A 15,295-nucleotide genomic window follows, 5' to 3' on the forward strand; every position below is an offset into this window, starting at 1 on the left:
TCTGAATGCATCCGATGAAGTGAGCTGTAGTTCACGAAAGCTTATGCTCAAATAAATTTGTCAGTCTCTAAGGTGCCACAAGTCCTCCTTTTCTGGTTTTCTATGGGAAATGTTGTTTCCAAGAGGATTCACATATGCTCAAGGTCCTTACAGGAAGGACTGTTCTTCGTGTTTAAATACAGTGAAACTTGGGCAAGAAATCACCCTTATTGCACAACTGCATATTTTAAGAGACCACCCCAAAGTATGCTGGGCCAAACCTGCCCTAGGTGTAACTCCACAGTGAAGGTGACTTTGCCCCACTAAGTACTATTCTGCTCCACCTGGATTAGGAAATTACTTCTATTAAGTAACTGCTTCTGGTTGGTCTTTGGAGTGGTCACTTAAGACAGCCTCAGCTGTAATATATTTGCCATTTTTCTTCTCACTCAGCTCCCTGATCCTGTCTTTCTGTGTCCCTGTTTTTCTTCCCATACAGCCCTATTTACAGCATTCAAATATCAGCCTGGGTGCTTAACTTCACTGTCTAATTTCCCTTTAACAGCAGAAGCCAAGTGTCCCTCTCTCTCTACTGTTAAATGCAAGGCAAGCTCTGATTGTGATATAATTTCCTTCTTAGTGCATGACTGGAAAGCAAAGGAGAGGACGACGCCCATTGAGCTTCTGGCAGCCAATTGGCCTGCATCCTGACACCATCTGACTTGGGTACGTGGGGGTTTTGCCCCCTGACACCGGGGTGTGATGCTATTGTGTTGCAGAATGTATAATGCTCAATGATCTATTGCTAGACACAAACATGGGCTTGTCTGTGTTGCTGTCAAATGGGAAGAAATTCCTTCCTGCTATATTTCAGAGTAGCAGCCGTGTTAGTCTGTATTTGCAAAAAGAAAAGGAGTACTTGTGGCACCTTAGAGACTAACAAATTTATTAGAGCATAAGCTTTCGTGAGCTACAGCTCACCAGCTCACGAAAGCTTATGCTCTAATAAATTTGTTAGTCTCTAAGGTTCCACAAGTACTCCTTTTCTTCCTGCTATAGAAATGTAGAGTTCTTCAGGAGGAATGTGGAAAATTCCATCCTTTTGGCTGAGGGTGGGAAGCTACTCCTCATATATTTCACCATAAGTGGGGGTTCCTGGGAAGTTGCCATCATGCTTAGTTGGGATGGATCTCCAATGTGTCTGATATTTGGACAATTCCTTGAAAAATACCATCATTACAATCTGGTTAGATTTCGTATTGGGGGAAACTTTCTAATGATAAGGATATTTAAGCACCGGAACAGGTTACGTAGGGAGGTTGTGGAATCCCCATCACTGGAGGTTTTTAACAACAGGTTAGACAAACATCTGTCAGGAATGATCTAGGTGTACTTAATCCTGCCTCAGAGAGCTGGACTAGATGATCTCTTGAGGTTCTTTCCAGCCCTACGTTTTTATGATTCTGTGCTATCACCTGTAGGATATTCCTCCATCATTAAACAAGATTGATTCCCCATAAGGTCTATATTATGCCGATCACAGAAACGGCTGCCCGCTGACTGAGCTAAGTGTAGATTCCCCCCTCCACTGTAATGCAGGGGATGTTGGCCAGACAAACTCTTAATTCTGTCTGAGGGCAAGCAACAGTGCCCTCAAATGACTGTGCTTTGTGAGATGTCTCTATTACAGTCACAAGACATCGTGACGACTCAGCCTGCTTCCCAGCTCTCTCTTTAGGACAGTCAAAAGAGACAGGAGCAGGTTTTGTCTTGTACTATACATACAAAATCCTAGACTAAAATCTGTGAACTGTCAGTTTGATATAGGCAACGCGTGAGACAGCAAACATCAGAGCTGACTGGGTTTAGGCAATTTCCCAGCACGACAGTCCTCTGGAGAGAACAAAGAGATCTTTCAATGCAGAATGGAATTTAGTTTCCTAATGGAAAAAAAAATCAGGATGATTCAGGCATCTCTTTACATAGAGCTGGGGGAAAACATAATTCAGGTTGGATCTGCACTAATCTGGTGTGAGCTGGTGGGAAGCGCTCTGATCTGTGGCTGCTTTTGAAGGCAGAGCTGTATCTGTACCGTGGGTTAGCCAGTGAGGAACCATCTGCTCAGGGCTGCTTCAGAAGGGGAACTGTGTTGCTAACCTGGTGCTGGCTGGCAGGCAGTGTCCTTCCTCTGGGTCTGTTTTAGAAAGGAGGGAACATGAACAATGAACTGGCGCTGGCTGTCAGGTTTGCCACACGTTTGGGTTTTTTTCCTTCTTCCCCCATGTTCTTTGCTCAGAGCAAAGGGCAGGCTTCATGAATCCACCCACTGCAGGCAAAATGGGGACACATCCAAGGACTCCTCGTGCCCCACTGTGCACTCATGTTGATGGCTCCACACTGTCTTTGAGGTTTCCTTTATCATCATCATCTATACCATGGTAGCATCTAGAGTCCAGGTGCTGTATAAACACATAGAAAGGGACAGTCCCTGCCAAGAAAGAGTCTAAAGAGAGGAGATAAAGGGAATATTATCAACCATATTCTACAGAGGAGGAAAATGAAGGACAAGTGTCTGGGGTTTTCAGTGGGAGCTGGGGAGCTAACATCTTGGAAAACCTCAGTCATATGGATTAAGTGATTTACCCAAGGTTTGTGGTAGAGTTGGGAAATGAACACAAATGCTCATGTCCCAGCGAGAGCCTTACCCACAAGGCCATGCTTCCTCTCTAAATGGACTAAGATGCGACACATGGCCTGGACTGACCTAAAGCAGGGGGTCCAACTCTGTGTGTGTGGGAGAGCTGGCAGATATATATCTGTGTGTGGCTTCTTCAGAGCACTGGGTGGGGAAGCCTGGGCATGCAGAGAGATGGTTACCTGTCTGGACAGGGGAAACAAAAGTCCCTTGGACGTGTTGGTGACCATCTTTGTGGCACAGGGCAGGGACTGACCAATGTGGTCTTGCTCAGTTTCTGGTCCCTGGGGTGCTCTTTTCTACATTAAACCTGTCCTGTGGCTTGGAGCTGCAAACTATATTCAGCATCAACATGCTGGGATGAAGAGAAATGATCAGTCGTTACCCTCACACTTCATCATTATGATAACGTTAACAGAAGGCTGATTACTGGGATCATTTGTCAGCAGGTACATGTGTCTACCAATCCCGGATCGCAACAAAATGTGCCACCACCTTGGTGTCATGCCCAATGTTTAAGGGGAGCTCCACAATGGGAGGGGTTGGGGGAGAGGGTGACTATCCATCCAGCAGTACTGAACGAGCAAAACATGCGGATGAACCAGCATGTAGAGGACTTGGGTTGGCATATGGCAGTCGTCATATTTTATCATACTGGTGATTTAGGATTTGGAGCACCAACAGAGCCCTGCTCTGGTAGAGCCCTTTGGCTGCTCTAGGTTGTAATCTACTGTATCGAGATGCACTGTCTATTCAGATTAAGGATGGAGATGCACACTGCAGAGAAGCCCACAGAATTCACACAGGCACTACATTATACTTTAACCCTAAAAGAGAGGGAATCCTGCAGGCTGGGTTTTTTGGAATACCAAGGAGCGAATGAACATATGGATGGAATTTTCTTCTCAATCCAATAGAGAACGGCTCCCTCCCTGTCTGGGTTGGGGTGAATGTGGGCTGACAGTTCTTCATGGAGCCTAGTAGAACTGGTCCAGATTTTTTTTTTTTTTTTTTTTTTGGTCAAAGCACTTTTTCAAACAAAGAAATATTGGTTTGTTTTACTAAAATGGAAAATTTCCATTTTGGCCAAAATTTTCCAATTGTTCTATGAAAAAAATGAACACCAACAATGTGTTGGTTCTATGTTTTGGGGTTTTATATTTTTTTGTTTGTTTGTTTGTCTAATACAGAACACTTTTTTACTAAACACTGAAAATTTTACCAAAAATGGTTTTCAAAAACAAGTTTTTTGGTTTCAGTTTTTTATTGAGGGGAGGGAACAAAACAATTATTTGTCAAGAGAAATTTCAAGAAAAATATTTGGCAGTTTTCAACTCTGCAGTATGAAGCAAATTAATATACCACATATAGTATTACTAGATTCCTCTTAACTGCTCCTGAAGAGGAGATACACTGGCTATTGCCCCTGGTTGCCTAGCACTAGGCAACTTTCATATCTTTAGTCCGAGTCATACAATTAGGCCCTATGTGGAAATTCATTGACCTCAGGGGGAGTGGCAGCACTTCTCTAAGGCATATTTAAGTTCATGACTGTTCACTGAAGGAAGGACTGTTCTCAAAGGCAGCTCTCAAATTCCAAAATGGCAGCAGCAGCATTGAAGGCAGGGCCCTTCTGGGCTAGGCCTGTGGTTTAGAGAGGCAGTGCAAGGTGCTGCCCTGTAGTGGGGGGTCTGAATTTGGGTGCTGGGCATTTACACTTGCTCTTTCTCCCTCCTCTACCCAAGCCAGCATGGGGAGGGAGGAGGCAGGGGGTGGGCAGCGGCAACAGGAAACAGGCCGGGTGATTATTAGTTCAGTAGTGTTTTTTTTTTTTAATAAATGCTAGAAAATACATATATCACTTCTTTGAAACAGGGCATGATTTACAGGGACCTTTCTTTTTATTATTATTATTATTAATTTTTATTGTAGGGGCCCATAAAAGCCACAGTCCTAGCCCAGCACCCCATTGGGCTAGGCACTGTACACAAACAGAACAAAAAGACAGCCCCTGCCCTCTGTCCTCTCTGCACATACATGTCACCTTGTATTCCTCCCCGCAGTGTTGCCAGGTCCTGCAGTGTTAGCACAAGCCACCTGATATTTGGTGTTTTTCATAAAGCCCCAGCTCCTGGATTCATGGGGTTACAAGAGAATCGCAGCTTTTGTTATTTAAGAAAAGTAAGTTTCCAGCCCTTGTGGTGTGGTGGATATTTAAAGTCTGTAAACATGAACTGAGCTCACCCAAAAGGCTCCGGACCCAGAAGGCAAAGTGTCTGCTTTCTTTAAACCTCATGATTTAGGGGACCTTGCTCATACTTTTTGAATGCTGACAGTTGGCAACCTAATGGTTCCCATCCGTTCAAGCTCTGCCTGGGGGTGAGTTGGTCTCTTCCATGTTATTTGAACAGCTCTATCAGCAATCAAGTTTCATGCAGTTAATGTGGCAGGTGATACCACAGCCACACTCCTAATCTGTAACCAAACACTTCTGGAAATCATCCCCAGAGACCACAGAGGTATACAGGCTGCTGCCCTTCATGCTCCTCTCACACGCACATGGACTGACATGCACAAACATTCATCCTCTTTGCTCAGAGGCATATGTTTGATCACAAACCGCGCCCCAGCCTCTTACTGCTACAGCTCAGCTGAGCGATTAAGGGGTGCATGCCCCCCTCTCCATCCCCAAGGCTCATATTAAATTCACTCCTCACACCTCTGTCAGAGCTGCCTACAGATGGGACACAGCAGTGGCGCCATGCAGTGTTCCCTCCCTATCCTAACGCGGCAGCTTTTTGAACATCTTTTCCTCCTCCAATGGGAGGAGAGGTGTCTGGGCATGGGATCTCGGAGCCAGATCCTTGGCTGGTGTGAATTAGGTCAGCTGTGCTAACTTAGTGGGACTACACTGGTTCACACCAGATGAGTATTTGGCCCTCAAATGTCAAATGAGAACGAGGGTTTCAAAGGGCTTTACAAGCATCAATGTAGTAAGCTCTTCACAGTGCCCAGTGAGATGAGTGATGTCTCCATTGGAGAGATGGGGCAGTGACTTGCCCAACGAGTCAGGAGCAGAGCCAGGAATAGTCCCCTTGCTCCCATCCTGGTGCCCCTTCATCCCTGTTCTTCAGTCTCCTCTCTCCTGAGATTCAGTGGAACACAGTCTTTCCACTTCCGCTTTGCTGTAGTGACAGGTGGAAGCTGGCACTGGCTTCCCCACCCTCCACTTGCTGCCCAGCAGGAGATTCCTGAAGAGCCATATTTCATAACTGGTGGGGCAGAGGGCATAGCGCCTTGCCAGACTTCTGCCGCCAGTGTCAGCAGATGGCCAGAACAGAGGGTGGACCTTGATCAGAGATGAGGCTGCAGTACCCTGCTGCCTGTCTCTAGCCGGCACTAGGAATCCCCTCTGCTTTCCACATGGAGGTGCAGCTGCCATGTATCCCTGCCCATCAGCTCCCCGTCCACTTCCATCCCCTTCTGCTCCAGCTAAGCCCTCCCCCCACCCTCTCAGGGCCCCATTCTGACTACAGCAGGGTACCAGCAGCTCCCAAAGGGGCTCTGGAAATGTCAGCAATGGAAGAACCAGTCCACGGAGGGAGGGGGAGAGGGCCGGGGGGAAGAGAAAGGGATGTGGACGAGGAATAGAAGCGAGAGAGAAAGGGATGAGTTAGAGATCTTAGCATGATACAGCACCAGGATCAAAGGCGAGGGAGGGGAAGCGCCAGCTCCTTTACAGAAACATGTCTATCCAGGGATCGCACACCATTGTGCAGGTCAGCACTTTGTTTGAGAGAGAACAATATAAGTTGTCAGGCGGAGAAAACATTCCATCCACCGATAACTTCATTTTGCTGCTCGCTCCGAGAGGAAAATCAATGAGAGCAAACCCAATCTCCATGCCTGGCAGGAGACACCAGCTTGAGCCCAGCAGTCCCCTCAGAGTGCCAGCCACCCCTATCCAAGTCGGGGGGGGGGGGAAACTGGCCCAGAGGACAGAGGTGGGGGAGAGTTCCCCCGGAGAGGGGGCAAAGTGTGGGACTAGGGAGTTTCTGCCTTCGGGATTTTAAGAAATGATACGGTTGGAGAGGCGGGGGGAAGAGAAATGAGGCGAGAGCCAGGTGAAAGAGAGGAGGGAAGGAGAGAATGTGACAGAGGAGAGAGCTGCTGTAACCTCCCTTCCCAGCGTTTCTGTTAATAGAAGCGCTGAGGGCTGTGAGGAAATGGCCCAAACGTTATGGAGCACATGGGTGGGAGGGGGCAGGAAGGAAGGAAAGTGGAGACAAGAAAGCAGCGAGGGAGAGGCAGCAATAGACTCAGCCCAGCTTCATGGGGGAGGGGGTGGTTTGAGGAGAAAAGGCCGTTTCCTTAGCTGTTATACTCTCCTCCTCCGTTTATTATTGTTCATATCACAATGGTGCCAACCAAGCTGAGGGACTCTCTGTTATGCCCTGTAGCGAGAGGCAGTCCCTTCCCTCCAGGGCTTCCGTTCCATGAGACAAGATGGACAAAGGATGGGGGGGGCAGTGACTCTGGCCTTGCCTGACTCCTACCGGCACACAAAGCCCTGAACTCGGGGCAGGCGCTGCTGTCACTCCAGCTGGCTGGCCTGAGAGAGGACAGAGGTAAAGTTCTGGTAAGCACAACCCACCAGCTCTGTGTACTTGAGGGTGATCTCATGGGGTGGCCACTCTCCCTGGAGCTAGGCTAACTTGGGAGGAGTTAGCTCTGCAGTGAGTGACTACAAGCCCTCAGTTGAGGTCACTCAGTCGGAGCCCCAGTCTAGTACCCAATGCACTAGGCCGTACTGCCTCCCTTTCCCCTCTCTCCTTTCATCCTTCCCCACTATGAGACATATCTCCCCACCCTCTCCCCAATATCCCAGAAAGAAACCTAGCTTGAATTTCTTGCCTGTTCCTTTTCTCTGTCCCATGCCACTTTCTAGGTCAAATCAGCACCAGGCATGAACATGAGGAGACCTTTTTCCGTATCACATTAGCAAAAATAAATATTAATAGTGCAAAATGCTAATAGGCAGGTGAGAGAGACAGGTCGCACAATCTGATAGTCACATTGCGTATGCAACGGCTGTCCCTCAGCATGAAGGTGACTGCTAACAAAAGGCCCAGTACTGCTCAGGTGTCTGGGAGCTAACAGGATTTGTAGCACTGTTCAGAGACACCCCCCGCCGCCATGAATGGGGACTGGATCCAGAGGGGTTGGCATCCGCTGCCATGGGATGTTTTGAGCCAGATGCCTTGGGTGACCTTGCCTGGTGTTGGAGTTTCAGGACAACTGAGAAATGTGCTGCTCTGAAAAAATGCAGCTGTGTTAATGCTGCTGAACAGGAATGCCAGCTCCTGAGGGCCCCCTTCCCCCCCCCCGGCCCCCAGGCACGAAGTGCGGACGGACGGCTCAGTCTGGAGCTCCAGGTCTGAGCTCTGGCCTGGCCAAGTGAGTGTCAGAAGCTTCTCTTCCCAGGAACTCACTCTGTGACAGAACCGTTTAGGCTAAAATGGGTGCTTAAAGGGAGGTGCCTAAGGTACCAGTTCATATCCAGGGCTCTGAGAATTGGGATGTTTCTATCTTGTGCCTACAGAGGGGTGTAAACACCCATATGTGGGCACCCAAGTTTGAAAATGGTGGGTCAGATCCTTGGAGCTTGGCTGATTTACACCAGCTGAGGACTTGGCTCATTGGCACTGAACCGCTCCGTTCCTCGGTTTCCCCAGTGTGCCATGAGGATCATAATACGACCTGCCCAGAGTGGGATGTTGTGGAGCTTCTGGTAAACAGCTTGAGAGCTTTGCATGTATGACACTTTGGAAGCCCAAACGATGCATGCTAATAAACATTATTCTAAAATCCCCTAGCACTAGGCACCACCATCAGCTGCAATGCACAGGGCCGTGACTGCAGAACAACATGCTGTTATTTGAGGGGTAGGTTGTGGCTTATAGGTGCACCGCTGAGCTGCCCCACATGGGAAGGGCAAGGGGAGGTTAGTCTGTGAGCTTTGGGGCAGAGACTGTCGTCATGTGTGTGAAGAGCACCCCGTGCAGGGCTGTCATGCTCTCCACTTGAGCTGTCTCCTGTGCCAGATGGAGCAGGTTCCGCTCTCTAGTGCACTGGCCCCACTGTGGGGGCCAGGGATGGAAGGCAGGCAACAGCTGGGCCTCCTCCCTGAGCCTCCTGTACTCCTGAGAGCACAGGGGGCCTGATCGAAAGCTTGGTGAAATTGGGGGGCAGGGTTTCCAGCGACTATGGACTTTGGGTCCGGTCCCCGGGCACAGGAATGGTTGTTCGGGGGGGGCCCCTTGCACTGCTCTTAATTAGGGAATATCCTTGAAGTTTCCTGACTCCTAGCTGTTCCCCCGGTGCTCTCCCTCCACTCACAAGCCTCTCCCCCAGCCTGTCACCCTTCCACACCACACTTCTCCCCTTGCTCATTGAGCAGCCTGCACCTCTCTTTGGCCCTGAGCAACAGCTCCTCTATCTAAAGGACATGATCACTTGCCCCCTCCAGAGGTGGAGTTGGAAATTGGAGCCCTGCATCTTCTACACGCTCTCAACTGGACCCCCTATACCTGGGGCTCAGTTCCCTGCTCTGCATGGAGAATCCCAGAGCACTCGAGGTCAGGATCCAGCAGAGAGACTGCCAGAGAACAGTGCAATTGCTGAAAAGTAAAAGGAGGGGCAAAGCTCTCAGGACCCCCTTTCTCTGTTTTGCCAGGCATCTTGCTTTGGAGCTAGTTTTGGGGGGCATAGCCAGCCATCCTGCCATGCCACAGACTGCTCTGCACATGGACAGCTGCCCACAGAGCTGCTGCAGGCAGGTCTCAAAGGGGAGCAGCTTCTCCCTTCTCCTTCTACTGCTCCCCCGACACCCCGAGGGACAGGGTCTGTGCTGCCTGTCCATCCGCTGCTCCCTGCACTGGTGGAGGGGGGCATGCAGCGGGCAACGGCTGCAGAGGGGAGAAGGTTGGGGGAGAGAGGGACAGGAGAAAGGAGGAGAAGATTTTGCAAAAACCCACCTTAACCCCTCTTATTCCCTCTCCCAGTCAAGACAGCTAACGGACTAGCAGGCTCCCAGTGCCCGCCACCAGTGCCCCAAGCCATGCAGCACCTGCACTGCTCTTTCCCAACGGGTTGGTGTGGTGGGGGACATTAAATCTCAGGCATCCATGACTAAGGGGAATTTGGGTTAAAAATAGGCTAGAAGCTGCTGGAGGTTTTTCCAACCATCGGACAGCGACTTTCCGACTCTGAACGGGAGATGGTATCTCGTATACGCAGCTCAGAACGTCACATTCATGTTAAACGAGGGGAGAAACCAGAGTGGAAAAGGGAGTGAGCGAGACAGGGCTGCGCTGCAGTTTAGTCCTTTTGGTTTACGCTCTGATACTTTATGGTTAATTACACCCTGACATGCACAAAGGGGAAAAAAGGATTTTAAAAAAGCTTTTAAAAAATTACCTTCCATGAAATATTCAGGACATGCTGCTCCTTTTTTAAAAAACTGGCATAATTACTCCTGCAAGGCTTTTTCCAGTTCTCTGGATTTCATTGCATTTGGAGAAAGGCAGCAGAAACATTTGTCCTTGTTAACACAGAGAGGAGCTGTGGGGATGGTGGGGGAAGAGTTGTACCCATTAGAAGAGAAGTTACCATATTAAAATAATGTAAATGGGGAGGGGAGGGGAGGAGTTGGTACCAACACACTCCACGGTGTCTGGCAATCTGGATTGTGGTGTGGCTGGAGGGGGAGGGAGTTTAGCTGTGCAAAGGATATTTTACCATCTGAGTGCAGTAGGATCTGCGCTGGCAGTACACTGGTGATGGGGATCCCATCCCGTGAGTGCACTAGGATCTGCACTGGCAGTACACCGGTGATGGGGATCCCATCCCACAAGTGCACTAGGGTCTGCACTGGCATTGTCCAGTTGTGTAGCACAGTGTGTATGATGGGGATGCACAGAGGGGAGATGTGCAGGACACAGAGCTTACATTACTGAGAGCCAAGGGCTGTTTTACTATGAGGAAACACTTGACATTTAATTGGAGACCAACTGCTTGCAGATCCCCTGTGTTCCTGGGTGCCCTGTTTATAGCTTTTGGGCCACGGCTGTGATGGTGTGCTCCGTGCCTTCCCACCCCTCAAACGGAACGGCAGCCCCTGAAATGGCAGGACATGCCTCCAGATGTCACCTCAGTCAGTGCCATGTATTTCTAGAGCACTTTTCAGCCGAGGCTCTCAAAGCACTTGGCAGAAGTGGGTAGGTGTCATTATCCACGTGTGATAGGTGAGGGGAAGCTGAGTCAGAGGAGGCCAGATCTAGAAGAGTAACAAGGAAGTGTTAGCATGATTCTCTGCCATGGGTAGGAGTGTGGGGTTTGATTGCAGTGGTTCTGTCACCATGATAGAGAGCAGTCCCATCATAACACCAATACCCCAAAGCGTGGGAAGGAGCCATGCTAAGTTAGCGTAGATGGGCCCGGAAAGCTGAGGGTCCTGTCTCCACTGAAACATGCTGCTAGAAATGGTATCTGGGGGGTTCCCATTCATTACTCACTCTACAGGTACAAGGCTGGGTTTCGGGCTGCAACACTGCATACTCACTCCAGGTTCGGAGTTGTCTGCCTCAAGCATCAGCACCCCTGCCACCAGAGGTGGGGTAGGTAGGACACCACTGAGATGAGCCACTGTGTACACCCCAGGGGAAATAGTCTTCTGTTGGAGCTATTCCCTTGGTGCTAAGGGAGCCAGAATTAGAATTGAGTTCACTCTTTCTTAGCTGTGTTGGTGCCGCAGGGCGAATTGGAATAGAAACAACTACTTTTGTCACTAAATTCAGCAACTGTGACATGAAGGGAGCAGAATGCTGAATGAGAAAGTGCTGTCTTTACAGTCACTTTACTGACCACAACCCTGCTTTAATGGACTGTCCTAGGGTCACACAGTGAGTCATTGGAATAGACCCCCAGTCCCCTGACTCACAGTCTCTGGATCTAGCCACAGCATTGCCTTTCTGAGGAAGGCAGGGAGAGTTAAACACCCAAATCAGGGAGCCTTTTCAGTACCACAGCACATTCCATGATTCAGCCTGCCCCCCTCTGTGTGCTGGAGTGGGGGAAAGGAGGTGGCTGGCATTTTATGAATTAATCAAAGACAATGGTGTTTGGTAGAGCAGTTGATTTAAAGAGCCCTTTGCAAGCATGTGTGTAATATGATTTCTTATCCCAGTCTGGCTCTGCGTGCTTCTGCCAATAGAAATTGTTCCAGCTCACAGCCACATCCTGGGGAGACAGGCAGAGTGTTCTTTTTATCTACAAATAAAACAAACAGGAACAAAGAAGACAATAATATTGACTTTTATCATTGATATTCCCATTTATCTCAGTAATAATTAGTAATTCTATCACCATGAAGGCATAGCTCATAATCTCATTGTTTCATGGGAGCTTTTTAGTGTCATCTCAGACAATAAAGACACACACAGCTTTGGTGTGGGGGGGAGAGAAGGATGCGGGCAGACAAAGCGGGAGAGGGAGACTAGAGGGAGGGAGGGAGGGGAGGATGGAAAGGAGACAGGGATGGGAGATGAGATGCATGAGTCTTGACTGCAAAATCCATGCCGGGGGAAAGACTGTGCACCCAGCAGAGAAACAATGGCTGAGGGAAAGAGAAATAGACTCAGGAGAGGGGGCAAAGAAGCCAGCAAGGCGGGGACGGGAGAGCCAAGGAGGGAGCGAGCGCTGGCTTGGTAAGAAGTTGTAGCTGGGGGAATGTGGAGAGGCTGGAGAAGTCTGTGGAGACTTCTCTTGCTCTCTGCTTCCCCTGAACAACTAAATCCGAGCTGACAGCTACTTGTTAAGAGAAGCTGAAGACAGAGGGGCTCATGGGGAGCCATGTATGCTGACAGTGCCCAGGAACGGGTTGGGAGAGGAAGGCCCATGGCCACTGCTCCTTCCTTGGGCTGCTGTCTGCAGTAAACACATGGGTACAAAAGAGACCTGGAGAAAGAGACCACAGCCACTTCATTCTATTAGCGCTGGCTGCGGCTGTCATCTCCCTTGGCCAGCAGGAGCCTTTGGAGTGAGAACCCCCAAATCTCGAGGCACAGTGCAGGCCGACTTTAAGGGGCATAGAACACAGTGCTATGGTGTGAGGGGCGAAGCCACAGGCCAAGTGCAGCCTTGGGCTACTAAGGGGGTGGCATCGTGGCGGGGGCGGAGATTTGGCCCAGTGGGTGCTGCATTGCTGTGGGCTGTAGCTGGGATTGCAGCTCCTATAGCCGGTGGACACAAGGCTGTTATGGGAACCCGGGCACAGAGGGGCTGAAGACCAGAAATCCAGGAGGGCTCAGCACCTGCAGTCAGAGCCATGGTTTCCAAAGAGCTCTGCTCCCATTTGGACTCCTCAGTGAAGGGACCTGATTTCAAAGGGGCTCAGAACTCAGAAACTTCATTTGTTCTCCTGGGGGAGAAGGGCTCTCATTGTTCTCAGGGGTCCAAGAGGAAGAAGTCTCCGCTGTTCTCAGCGGGAGCTGCTGGGTACTGAGTACTTTCAGAAGTCAAGCCCTGAGTGCCCAAGTGTTTCATGGTGTTGCTACCTGGCTGTTCATGTCATAGCTCCGTTCTATTGTCCTGATGCTGCATTTAGCATCAGGGTGCTGTGAGCTGCTCTTGTCAGGGGATTGCTTCTCCCGAGTCCAGGTGCTGTAGGATGGCCACGAGAGCTGTGATTTTAGCTCATTCTATCCCTAGAGTTTTGCTTCTGAGATTTAATTTTGAACCACCCCCAAACCTCAGCCCAAAGCACCAAGCTGGGTGATTTTGGAGTTTGTAATGAAACCTCCAAGCAGGCAAATCTGGAAGCTCTGCCCAGCTGTGATGACAGAGAGGGGCCCCAGCCTCAAAGTTCACAGCCGGATGCAAATTTTCCCTAAATTCAAGGGTGTTTGGATTCAGGGTTTTGGGTTGTTCCAGTGTAGAGATAAGAGTTTGTGCCAACTTTCTCCAGCTGTCAAGGGTTGTTTTGATTCTGTCCCATCATTACGGCATTTAACATGTACCAAATAAGAAGCTGTACAGGCATTAACAATACCCTCCCAGCCCTTGTCTGAGATGAGTACAATGATTATTTTTCAGGTTTCCGAGTAGCAGCCGTGTTAGTCTATATCCGCAAAAAGAACACGAGTATTAGAGACTAACAAATTTATTAGCGCATAAGCTTTCGTGAGCTACAGCTCACTTCATCGGACCCCCATTTTAAAGAGGGGGAACAGAGGCACAGAGAGGTTAAGTGATTTGCCCAGGGCTACATAGGGCATCTGTACCAGAGCCAGGAATAGACATCATCTCCAGCTCCCAGTCCTGCCCTTACTTCTTGTGATGGGGTGTTTGCCCCACACCAGCCCTGAAAGGGTTAACGTGAGACAGCTAGAGCCAATTAACCTCAGAGACTGAACCTGGTGGAGAGTGGGCCTGTTTGAAAGTGACTAGTGGCTGATAAAGCTCAGCTGGGGGAGATGCTGGCTAAGGGATAAAGCCAGGAAGTTTGCAGCAGAGAGGGGCTGCAGTAGGGAAGTCAACAGTTGCTCTTAGGCCCTGACAGAAGGGTTTACCCAGAAGCATAGAGAAAAAGCCTGTGGGAATGGAATAGAAAGCAGCCCAGGGAATGAGTGGTGAGGTTAGAGATTATGTAGACCTGGGCTGCTGATTGTAGGGTTCCTGGGCTGGAACCTGCAGTACCAGGTGTGTTGGGTTCTCCTACCAGTCCCTGGGAAGTGGCACAGGATTGTAGGACATGCCAAAAGGATAGCTGGTCTGGAGGGACTTTGGTACCCCAGGAAGGGGGAAGTATATGGTGAGGGCTGAGTTGCGAAGAGAGGGAGCATCCCAAGTTGCAGAGAGACACAGGCCACCGTGTGAACGAATGATGGAAGCGGGTCTAGATCAGACAAGAGTTGCTTCCCCAAATACAGCCATGAGGGGTGCCCCAGCAATGAGCAGAGAATCCTGTGATGAGAACCCTATTCCAGCCTGCCTCTCCAGCTTACCCGTCTCCTGATTTTGAGAGGGTTGTATCATACGCTGCAAGCAAAATTTTCATGGCTGTGAAAGCATCAGCAGATCTCTGCAGGGACCTGCATCAGCATAAGCTTGTGAAACTATGTGATTGCCTGCCACAGTGCAGCAAGAGTCTTGCAACAATGTGATGCAAATGACAGTGTTATGATGTCACTACTAGTTTGGCTCAGAGAAGAAATGTACATAGGTGATAGCAGCCCAGGCGTGAGCCCAACCATTGTCAGGTTTATGGGGGGAGCTGGGAGTTTGAGGAGATGGTGTGGGGTGACTCTGAGGGAATAGCTGATACTGAGGAATCAGGGTTTCCCACAGCTTCCACTCAATTTCAGCTTCTAACCAGCCTGTGGTGAAAAATGTTTGCTGTGCTTCTCCCTTCCTCGATTTCTGTCCTCTTCACAAAAAATCCTTTCTCTGCTTCCTAAAATAAACTCACTTTGCACTTGGAGTGAACAGTACAGAGCACCCAGGCTGCAGGAGCCATAGAGGGGAGAAAAGTACTCCATTAGAGAATGGGGGGAGGGCTTG

At 49.5% G+C, this 15,295-nt stretch overlaps 1 protein-coding gene across 1 annotated transcript in view; it reads left to right on the forward strand.

Annotated features, from left to right (window-relative positions):
* Positions 1-15,295, forward strand: part of LINGO1 (leucine rich repeat and Ig domain containing 1) — a 470,336-nt gene that overhangs the window by 311,490 nt on the left and 143,551 nt on the right. Inside the window, exon 5 of the mRNA XM_043493665.1 lies at positions 620-705. The gene's annotated coding sequence lies outside the window, so the exon portion shown is untranslated. The remainder of the gene's footprint in view (positions 1-619; positions 706-15,295) is intronic.

The sequence above is a fragment of the Dermochelys coriacea genome, chromosome 10 (assembly GCF_009764565.3).
Source record: "Dermochelys coriacea isolate rDerCor1 chromosome 10, rDerCor1.pri.v4, whole genome shotgun sequence".
Classification (NCBI taxonomy): Eukaryota; Metazoa; Chordata; order Testudines; family Dermochelyidae; genus Dermochelys; species Dermochelys coriacea.